Source organism: Electrophorus electricus, chromosome 4 (assembly GCF_013358815.1).
Source record: "Electrophorus electricus isolate fEleEle1 chromosome 4, fEleEle1.pri, whole genome shotgun sequence".
In the NCBI taxonomy this organism is placed as follows: Eukaryota; Metazoa; Chordata; class Actinopteri; order Gymnotiformes; family Gymnotidae; genus Electrophorus; species Electrophorus electricus.
This window is the reverse complement of record NC_049538.1, coordinates 15,859,236-15,869,235: the sequence shown is the minus strand read 5'-3', so window position 1 is coordinate 15,869,235 and position 10,000 is coordinate 15,859,236. Positions and strand designations below refer to the sequence as shown.

Here is a 10,000-nt window from a genome sequence, read left to right as displayed (position 1 = left end):
GTGTGTGTGCATTGACTTTGATTGCATGTGCAGTTTATTTGCAACCAATACTCATGATCAAGGAGATCTGTCACTCAGTGGAAGGTCAGAAGTGGGGACAGAGTGAGACAGTCAGAGAGACACTGTCAGACAGAAAAATTAAATAGGAGAGACACACTTTCTTAGACAGCACAAGATAACAGCTACAAGCACATGCACGCATACACACACTCATGCACTCACACACACACACACACACAGGTGATATCTTATTGTTTGATATATGAAATAGTTGCTGTCTTAGGTCTGTTCTGAAGGGAACAACTTTCCAGTAGCAGTGGATGTATGTATACATACATATGTATGTTTTCACTTTGAATGGTTTCAGTGAACCGTGTCTGAGACTTTGAAGAAAACGGAATGAGAGAAAGGAATATACACACATATGCACACAAAGGAACATCTCCCTGGGGAGTGTGTGTAGGTTGTTTGTGTCTTGATATGTTCACACATATTCAAGTATGTGCATGTATGTGCATACTAATGAACTTTATAGAATTTAATTATTTATGAGCCTCACAAATAATTTTATACACTGAGCCATAACAGATATAAACAATTTATTATATAATAACCAGAGAGGGGGCGGGGGACAGACAGAAAGAATTATATAGAGACATATATATAGAGATAGTGAGAATTAGAGTGGACTAGTTGGTGAATTCTGATTGCTTTTGACCCCCCCCCATCCCCCTCCCAAAAAAATCCCACACACAAAAACACTGGTATTGACACTTTTCCAATTAGCCCTGGTGCACACCTGCACCCAGACCACAATAAGAAGCTGTCAGTGCTCACCCTGCCCTGATCAATCAGCAGTGCATGATTGATCAGTAATTTATGGATTAGAATGAAAGGGTTGACCTGGATGTGATATATGTATTTGAGTATTGCTTGTGTGATATCCTAGTATGTCTTAATTTCATCATGGCTTCATGCTTTCATGTTTGACCATGATTACTGATCAGATGCTACCTGATCAATGAGGATAATTTTGTCATTTTTCTAATCAATGACATTTCACTATCAGACAATGAGGGATTATTCTCCAGGTGAGTTGAAGATAACCAGATAAGCCTTACTGAGGTTTCAATCTGGAAGAAAGCAGATCTTATCTTCAGCAAATCCAGAGAGGTTGATGGCTTTGAGACATGTAATTATTCTAATGACAATGACAAATAAATTGTTTCCTCTGACTCTGATCTGTCGTAAACTGCAGACATAAGCATAACTCTCTGTTCCTTTCTTTCTCTTTATCTCAATCAGACTCTATCGTTTTCATTTTGTCTCTATTCTCTCCTCCCTCTCGTTTGTTTTCACTGTTTCCATATCTCTCTTCTCCTGCGTTCCACAATGAATGTATATGTACGTGCAAAACAGGACTTTAACTGCAGCCAGAGCCAATGGCTCGTTAATGGTGCTCTGTAATGTCCCCTGCTGGAACATGGCCGGCAGACAGACAGACAAATGCCGCTAACCACCTGCAATATGTCCCCAGCAGATGACAGAGACAGCTCATGCCTTCAGATTAGTATTCACAGAAACAGCATGGAAGGCTGCATCCAAGCTGTGCATGCAACACGATTTTCCTGCAGTTCAGCACCCAGCACACACAAAAGACAGAGAGAGGGGGGACATCAAATGTCTAAGCAAGAGAGAAAGAGCAAAAGAAAGCAAGATTAAGATAGAGAGACAGAAACCTAATGCAAAACAGAAACAAAGGACATCCAAAGGTCAGCTGTCTAAAATTACTTTTCAATCTACATTGAGTGCAACATGTTTTCTATTGAATGTCTCGCTTTGGTTTCTCATTCCTGCCCTCTGGTGCATGAGCACTGCTCGAGCGGCTTCTAGTCATGCGACGTACTAGCGTTTAGCATTGCCCCCCCCCCCACCTTCTTTCTATGTGTGACCCCATCACCCTCCAAAAGGCTGCTCTTGGCTAAGTCTTGGTGCCTGAGCTTGCATGTGCTATCAGATCCACTGGCACTTGGCTAGAGTTGACGAAGTGGGGCAAAAACAGGAAAAGAGTGGTGTGGGTAAAGTGCAAAATGTACATGATTGTGGGGTCTCTACTGCGCTTGTTGGTCTGTCTTGACATTGTGTGTGTGTGTGTGTGTGTGTGTGTGTCCATGTAATATGTGTGTTTGTGCATTTTTGCATGAATAAAAGCATCAGTCTCAGTGTGTGAAGCAAAGTGCTCCTCTAAAGAGAAACAGTACCATGATATATTTGACTGAAAACTTAAGTGAACGTCTCACACAAACATATTACAAAGACTTTGAACTTGGTGTTTTAAGTACCTTAAATTTGCTTATTTATTCTGTTTTGTGTGATTAAACCCAACAAATCACTTCAAATGTGAACAGTGAAAATAACATTTGTGCAGACTGACTAGGTCAAGCAGTGTAAAGCATGGAACTTCACCATCTATAACAGTTGTGTATTATAGCATTCAGTGCTGTCTGGATGCAACCTGGCCCTGTTTACTCTGCTGCTACAGCAGGAGTCTGGACTTGCTGCCTGGCTGGCACAGGTACAGGACAACACCCTGCCACTCCTCTTTCTAGGGTAGTGTGAAACATAAGGGGCCAGCACCCCCCACTCCTGACACCAGACCCTGTGTGTGTGTGTGTGTGTGTGTGTGTGTGTGTGTGTGTGTGTGTGTGTGTGTGTGTGTGTGTGTGTGTGTGAAACAATAGACAGCTGGGGGCAGACAGAAGACCTCAACACTTTAAAGGTTAACCCGGGCCTCACCAAAGACTAGACAGAAGAGAAATGGGTTGGAAAGGAGACAAAAATAATGGAAGAAAAGAGAAGAGAATAGAAGAGAAGAATTGAAGTAAAATAAAGAGGACAGGCGCAGCTGCGTTGTTAACACCCGTCAGGTCGCAGAGCTGCATGTAGTTGGATGTTATAATGTCGCCAGCTGCTCCAACCTGCTCCACACATGGGCGGGGTAATCAAACTGGCTCGCGCTGCCGAGATGGACCGGTCTCAAACGTATCAGGCACTATCCCTCCTTTCAGTCGGGAAACGGATCATAGGAGAGCAGAGACTGAGTGCTCACTGCACACACACTTTGTAGTTATTTATCAAAGCTTCAGAACTGACCTGAAATTTTTAAGCTCCAGCTCTTCTATGTGTTAGAACATCCGGCACAGAATAAGACAATATGGTAATTCATATTAAGTTAACCTGTATACGCTCAAACCTTAATCATTCAATTCGCTAAAAGGAGGAATAACCATGCATTCGTCCCTTTCAGGGAAGTGGCCGGGGGAAACAGCTGTTTTATTCAAACGCGCGTAAATGTGCGCTTCGTTCCTTCATTCTGCTGACAGAGCATTAACATGGCTGTCAGTCAGTTCACCTACTAAGTCTGGACGTGCAGCATTGTAATGTTTCAATACGAGAGTGTTGAAATTGCGTTCAACTGTTACTATTTGCTCATCTATTAAATAGTCACCAAAAACGTATATGTCGTACTCGGAATCCTCTTCAGAAATATCCACAATCAACCACCCAACCCATCGCGCTACTTTTGCTTTATAGAAATTTACAAAAGAGAAAATACACATAAGCGACTATCAGAGTTGTGCTGATAAATTGATTTTTTTATTTATGTGTGCGGGAAGGATATATCGCCACCTCAGTTAACTAACAATAGCGCTCTCAGCTCAGAATATTTTAAAACCCCATTCACGAAAGAACGGTCGATAAATTCTCATAAATATTCTCATGGAGAGAGCCTGCGCAATCTCTCTAAGTGACTGCGGCGATAACCGCTTCCAATCCGAAGGACGAAGGTTATATTAATTTAAAGCACCGATCTGGTCTTTATCTTGTGCTCGACCTCATAAAACTCTATATCCCAACTCCATATTGTAAACTTGGGCTACTACAAGAAAATGTAAGATTCTGCGAACACAGAATTAAGAGCCCATTATCAGAGTTACGCAGCATTGTGTACGCGTCCAACAGACGGCCTTTATTTAAATAAGAGAATCTGTTCAATATGATTTAGGAGTAATTGTCTTGATGATATTTTCCCATTTCCCATTTGCCCTACGCAGCCTACTGTAACTACTATTGTTAAGCGCGAATGCAAGTCCCGTTACGGTACCCGCGTTCTGTCTTTAAAATGATTTTTTATTAGCTACTCCTTCGTCTTAAACCGTATCAGTATCATAGAGTTGAGAAAGATAACTCGGACTTTGACTCGTAGCGCAGATGAATAAGGAAGTATAGTTTAAAAGCCTGTTTCAGCTAAAGTAAATCCTGTAGTAGAGAGTAACGATTCGAGTAAAATGAAAAACCCTCATATCGCCCACGTGAACAACTTTATTAAGAGCAATGAAATCCTACCTTATTCTGAAACACGCATGAACAACACTCGTAGGTCTTCCTCATGTATCCAAAGTGCGTCTCCTACACTGCTAAATCCAAACGGTTAGAGATCATTAAGCAGCGCGTGTTCCCGATCGTCGGTAATAAATCCCCACGCGTTTCTTCTATCCGCAGAACAAGATATATCATTCCGAAATAAAGCAGGATTCATGATCCCATTCCCGTGCAGAACGACCCGTCCTCAGGCCTGGGATAGGGTTTTCTGATCTTCAAAGCTCGCCACCGATCAAATAGCACTAAAACAGACCCCTCCCCTCGCTGCCCCCACACCCATTAACTTCATAAAATCGGACAAAATAAAAACAAGTGCGCTCGGGACATTGCTAGCCCGAGCGACTCTGTGCTATAGACGCATTGATTTGTAAAATAAATTACTTTCAATTGAATAAAACTATCATTACGCGATAAAAGGGTAAAACCTTAGTATGTCTGAATGGGCTACGCGTTGAATAAATATAGATCGTCCTAGTCTATTTCTGATCAGACCAATAGAACCCTTCTGCAGTGTGCCGCGGCTCGCCAGCCTGTTGTAGAGACGCCTAGTAAATCTATTTCTTCCTAGATTATGGTAAGAAAAAAATGTTTTCCCCATCTTTAAAGACATTAAATAGTTAATTTCACGACAAACAACTCACCTCATCGGAATCTGTAAATTTGTATCCGTTTTGTATCGTAACAATTCCAAATCGAGCTCGAACTCAACCAACTTCTCCGCACGGCACGGGGAAAACAAACTAATGCACGGCGAATGGTGTAATTCGATCCATCCAGAGTCAATCCATGAACACAGCGCCTAGCTGCCTACCAATAAGGATCGTTCTGCCCTTAGTCCCGCCCCATCCCTCTCTCTCTCTCTCTCTCTCTCTCTCTCGCTCTCGCTCTCTCGCTCTCGCTCTCTCGCTCTCGCTCTCGCTCTTGCTCTCCTTTTTTTTCCCTAAATGTGGATTTTGGCTGCTTTTCTTTCTTCCCTGTGTTTTCTTTCTATAACACAGAAAGAGGCCTCTACATCTTGGTGACCCAGAGGTGGCCCCCTCCTTTTGGCCCCATCCCCCACTGCAGTACGCTGCTTGTTAAAGCTTTTCCACAGAGCTGTTTTTGAAAGAGAGAGAGAAGATCAGTTTTGCTTTCCACAGGAAGATCTTGACCTGCAATTGCAGCCACAGTGTGAAAGATAAAAATCAAATTTTGCTTGAGTACACACAAGACTTTTACATTTAGACATGTTTTCAACAAGGTAATATTAACACACACTCACAAACATACACACACAAACACACATCCTTAATATCAGATTTTTTTTAACATTCAATTTCATAATAATAATCTTTCATTTGACAAAACCAAAATGCATTGTAGCAATGGTTTACAAATATAATTAACAGCTTATTTATTAAGTTGGTAAGACATTGTCTAACTCAGTTCCAAATTCATATTCCAGTGTATTCCATATGTATAATCATTAACATGCAGAAACTGCTGGATGAACGGAAAAATAAAACTGACTATGCTGTAAGGGTGTAGATTCTTGTCCACTATGCTCTTCTGGATAGGAGCCTACACTCATGCACATTCACAGACAAACTCTCTTCATTTAGCTATATTCCCCCAGTCAGTGCAAAGATGAACAGATTATAAAAAGTCTGGACAAAAATGGACAAATTATAAAAATTCAGTTGGTTAAAAATTTGGTGAGCAAACAGACATTGCACACACACATACATACACTTTGCCTGTGGGATTATTATTATTTTTTTTTACAATTAGTTCAATTAACCCAGTTTGGTTTGCCAGGAGGAATCACATCACATTTTTTTATTTGTGTCTGTGTGTGTGTGTGGGGGGGGGGGGGGGGTTGTTTGTGTGTGTGTGTGTGTGTGTGTGTGTGTGTGTGTGTGAAAGAGAAAATGCCAATGCTCATATTTTTTGTCTAAGAGAACAGCATCATTACATCAGCTTTGCTAATACTACCAAACCCAAATAATCAAACTATTCTGACATTTGTTAAGCAAACAGTGGAAAAACTGGTCTCCTGATACAAAGTCATTGTGGAAAACAATTGCCTTGGATCATTAGAGTTGTCCTAATTTAAATTGTGTAGATCACACCATCACGTGTATATTATGCAACTAAATTAATGTAGGACAACCCATGGGTCAAAGCAATTACATTACCCATTAAGTATTGGAGTGAACCTAACACACCAGAGTATTACAGCAGTTCCACACTCATTCAGAGAGCTGTGTAATGGCTTCAGATCAGATGCCTTAATATATACACCCCACCACAACCCCTGACACATTGAACCTTAATTGTAACACAGGTTAACTGAAGCAAACACCCATGTGAAAGCTCTCAGTCTGTTGCTTCAATTTAAGAATTAGCATCTGAATCCAGCAGCAGAGTGAACCAACTCATGCCATTGCAATGTCATTGTCTGCTATTGTTACTGTGTGAGGAAGTGTGCTGATAAGTGTGTGCATGTGTTTGGGGGGGGGGGGGGGTAAATTGGTGGGTTTATCCTTTGCAGAATAATCACAAGGTGTGATAAGATCTAAAGACTAGATGAGCCATTGAAGAGTGTTGATGTGTGCATGTGTGTGTGTGTGTGAGTGTGTGTGTGTGTGTGTGTGTGTGTGTGTGTGTGTGTGTGTGTGTGTGTGTGTGTGTGTGTGTGTGTGCGTGCTGAAAATCGGGTGCTTGAGAGAGCGAGAGCAAGAGCGAGAGAGAGATTTAGAGAGATAGAAGGGGAGATGAACCGATTATAAAATTGTGTACAAATGTGTATGGTATGTGTATGTGTATGCAGATGGGTATAGACATCAAAGCTTTGCGAGCTAATCATGATTTACGCAGACATTCAATCATCATTCCCTGCTACTGTGAAAGTGTATATGCATACATGTATATGCATATTAATGTGCATACATGTATAAAGATTCAGGAGAATCATTGCACTGGTATGTGCAGTTGCATATGTGTTGGTCCAGTCATACCTTGTGCATGAATTTATTTAAGGATATGTACTGCGTGTGTGTAAGTGTCTGTTTATGTGTATCATGGACAGGAGATAGCCAGAGGTAGTTACCCCTGGGCTTTTGTGAGTCCTGTGGGGGGTAGAGTGGCAGGCAGTTGAACCCAACAGGGGGCCATAGAGAGGGATTTGGGGAATAGGGGTCAGAATTTCTGGGACTTCCTCAGGGAAAGAGTGAGAGATCACTATCCCTCCCCTCCAAAAACAAATCAGAATGGTTTGATTTAGTAAAAGCCTGTCTTACCCCTCAGACAGCTTAGAAAGAGTGAAAGAAGGGGATGGGAAATACAAAAAATGGGGAGAAAGAAAAAGATGGAGGGAGCTAAAAACAGACGGAAAACACAGTGAGAGAGGAGAACAAGAAAGAGAGTTATAGTGAGAGAAAAAGAGGAGGAGAAAAAGAGATAGAGAAAGAGAGAGGGAGAGAGCAGAAGTGTAACAAATAGAGCACAGGCCTGCAGCATGCCACAGACACACTTTTAATCAATCAGCAGACTACAGCTCAGAGTGCGTGCATGTGTATGCGTGTGTGTGTGTGTGTGTGTGTGTGTGTGTGTGTGTGTGTGTGTGCGTGTGCGTGTGTTTGTCAGTAAGAAGCATTTATTTCAGAGTTAATTCCTGGTTTCAGTTTAAGCCTGTGTTGCTGTTATCTACAGTTATTAGACCACAAGGACCCTTATATATGGGTTTGTATGTGTTTGTGAGAGAGAGTGAGTGACAAAGAGGCACAAAGAGTGAATATTGTTGTCTAAAGGCAATTTGTCTAGCTCCCTTTAACCCACCCAGGTAGATGGTGTGTTTATTGCACAGGGTCGAAGTCAGTCACGCCCCCTCTGGTGCTTCTGAATTTCAGACACCGCTACCAGAGAGCAAACCCAGCTCTCCATGATTCCCTGGAATACTGTGTGAAGCCATGTGTAAGCTCGCTGAGCCTCACTGGAAACTGTCATGACTTGTCAGGAAACTACTGTGCACAGAGGGTGTGTGCGCCACACCTGGATAAGAAATTATGATTCAGCAAATTTGTCATTGTTTGTCTAGAGAGAGAGAAGCTGTACCGGGTTAAGACATGCCAAAAACTACGATTATGGAGTGAGCTATTGCACAGTCATATAATCGTTTAAAATCCCTTCCCACACACTCCTGAGTCAGAGTGCAGTCAAACCAGCGAAGAGCCATTCTTTCACGCGTCTGTTCTGCTGAGCTATGTTTTTCATGAGTATCTGTGTAAGAATACTAAGAATAGATAAAGCAACACATTTAGTTTTTGCAGATTATTTGGGATTTACTGTGTAGATGCCTTCAGTCTGAATTTTTAGCAGTTTAATAGTTGGAAAGATGCTTCTCTCAGATGTAAAATGTTTTGACAAGATGATTACTTTCTTTGTCATCATTGTTTTATTACTTGATGGTTTGTTTGATTCTGTAATTGTTTTCTGATGATGGCATATTGCAGAAATCTAAGATATTTTGTAGGACAAGCTGGTTTATAGCTGTCTCTGCAGCGGGGGGACTGGAGCGGTAACAGAGCGCTGTCTGATCAATAACCCACTCTTCACATCGTTTGTGGTTGCATCATTTCTCTCTGAAACACCTTGCGGGGGAGGGGGGTAGAAGAGACCTTCAGGTGTCACCAGTGATCAGGTTAGCAGGATGCAGGATGCAGGATGAGCTCCCATATGCTGGGCCAAATATTTCACATGTAATGACTGTAAGAGCTCTTTGCAGTCTGATCCTTGGATAATACTCAGCCAATTATATAATCAAATCAAATGCAAGCAGACATGATCCCTGATTAAGAGGATAGGGATTTAATCGCTCTTCGAAAGTGTGGTAATGCATTGTGCTTTCAGATCCAGGGTGGGAGTGTGTCTTTACACAACATTATACTCAACTCAAGATTGTTGCTGAAGTTCACATTATAAATTTCCCCAAACTACACGTGAAGATCAGAGAACAGAGGATCAAGGGCTTGATTTCTTGTTCTGCTGTGGTGCTGGAGACCTAACCACATATACTTGCTTTTAACCACTCGTATTGGTCTTCAGGAATGTGTTGAGATCTTTTGAATTCTGTAGCCCTAACAAGTTCTAGCTCTCAACTCCATAACAGCTGACAAAAACACCACACAAACCCAACACAAACTACAGCACTGAGGTCTTTCACAGAAACTATACAAGCACAGGGCTCTAATCCAAATAACTACTACAAACTGTAGTCTGTGTTCTCTTGTCAATGATTTGATGAATGAAAACACCTATAAAACACTAATCTGTAATATATGTCTTTCTGTACACATATATGTGTGAGGTGTCTGCTTGCAGATGAAAGTGTATCAAGTTATCTGCTTGTAGATGGAAGTGTATCATCATATCATGGTTATCCTACATTTAAAAGACAGGAAACACACATACACACTTGTAAAAGATTATACAGAGAGACAGACATGGAAATGCAAGCAAGTGTGTATCACAATATGCTGACTCCATCCAGCAGCTGTGTGTGTGGGGGTGTGTTTGT

The 10,000-nt window shown here is 41.6% G+C and overlaps 1 protein-coding gene across 6 annotated transcripts in view; it reads right to left on the bottom strand.

Annotated features, from left to right (window-relative positions):
- The window catches only part of sema6dl (sema domain, transmembrane domain (TM), and cytoplasmic domain, (semaphorin) 6D, like), an 18,298-nt gene extending 13,120 nt beyond the window's left edge, over window positions 1-5,178 (bottom strand). For 5 of the 6 annotated variants that reach the window (XM_027009856.2, XM_027009860.2, XM_027009859.2 and 2 more), the window contains exon 1: window positions 5,085-5,178. The gene's annotated coding sequence lies outside the window, so the exon portion shown is untranslated. Of the gene's footprint in view, window positions 1-4,407; window positions 4,479-5,084 lie in introns of all 6 variants that reach the window. The other variant, XM_027009857.2, reaches the window with a different exon arrangement.
- Window positions 5,179-10,000: the final 4,822 nt, after the last annotated feature.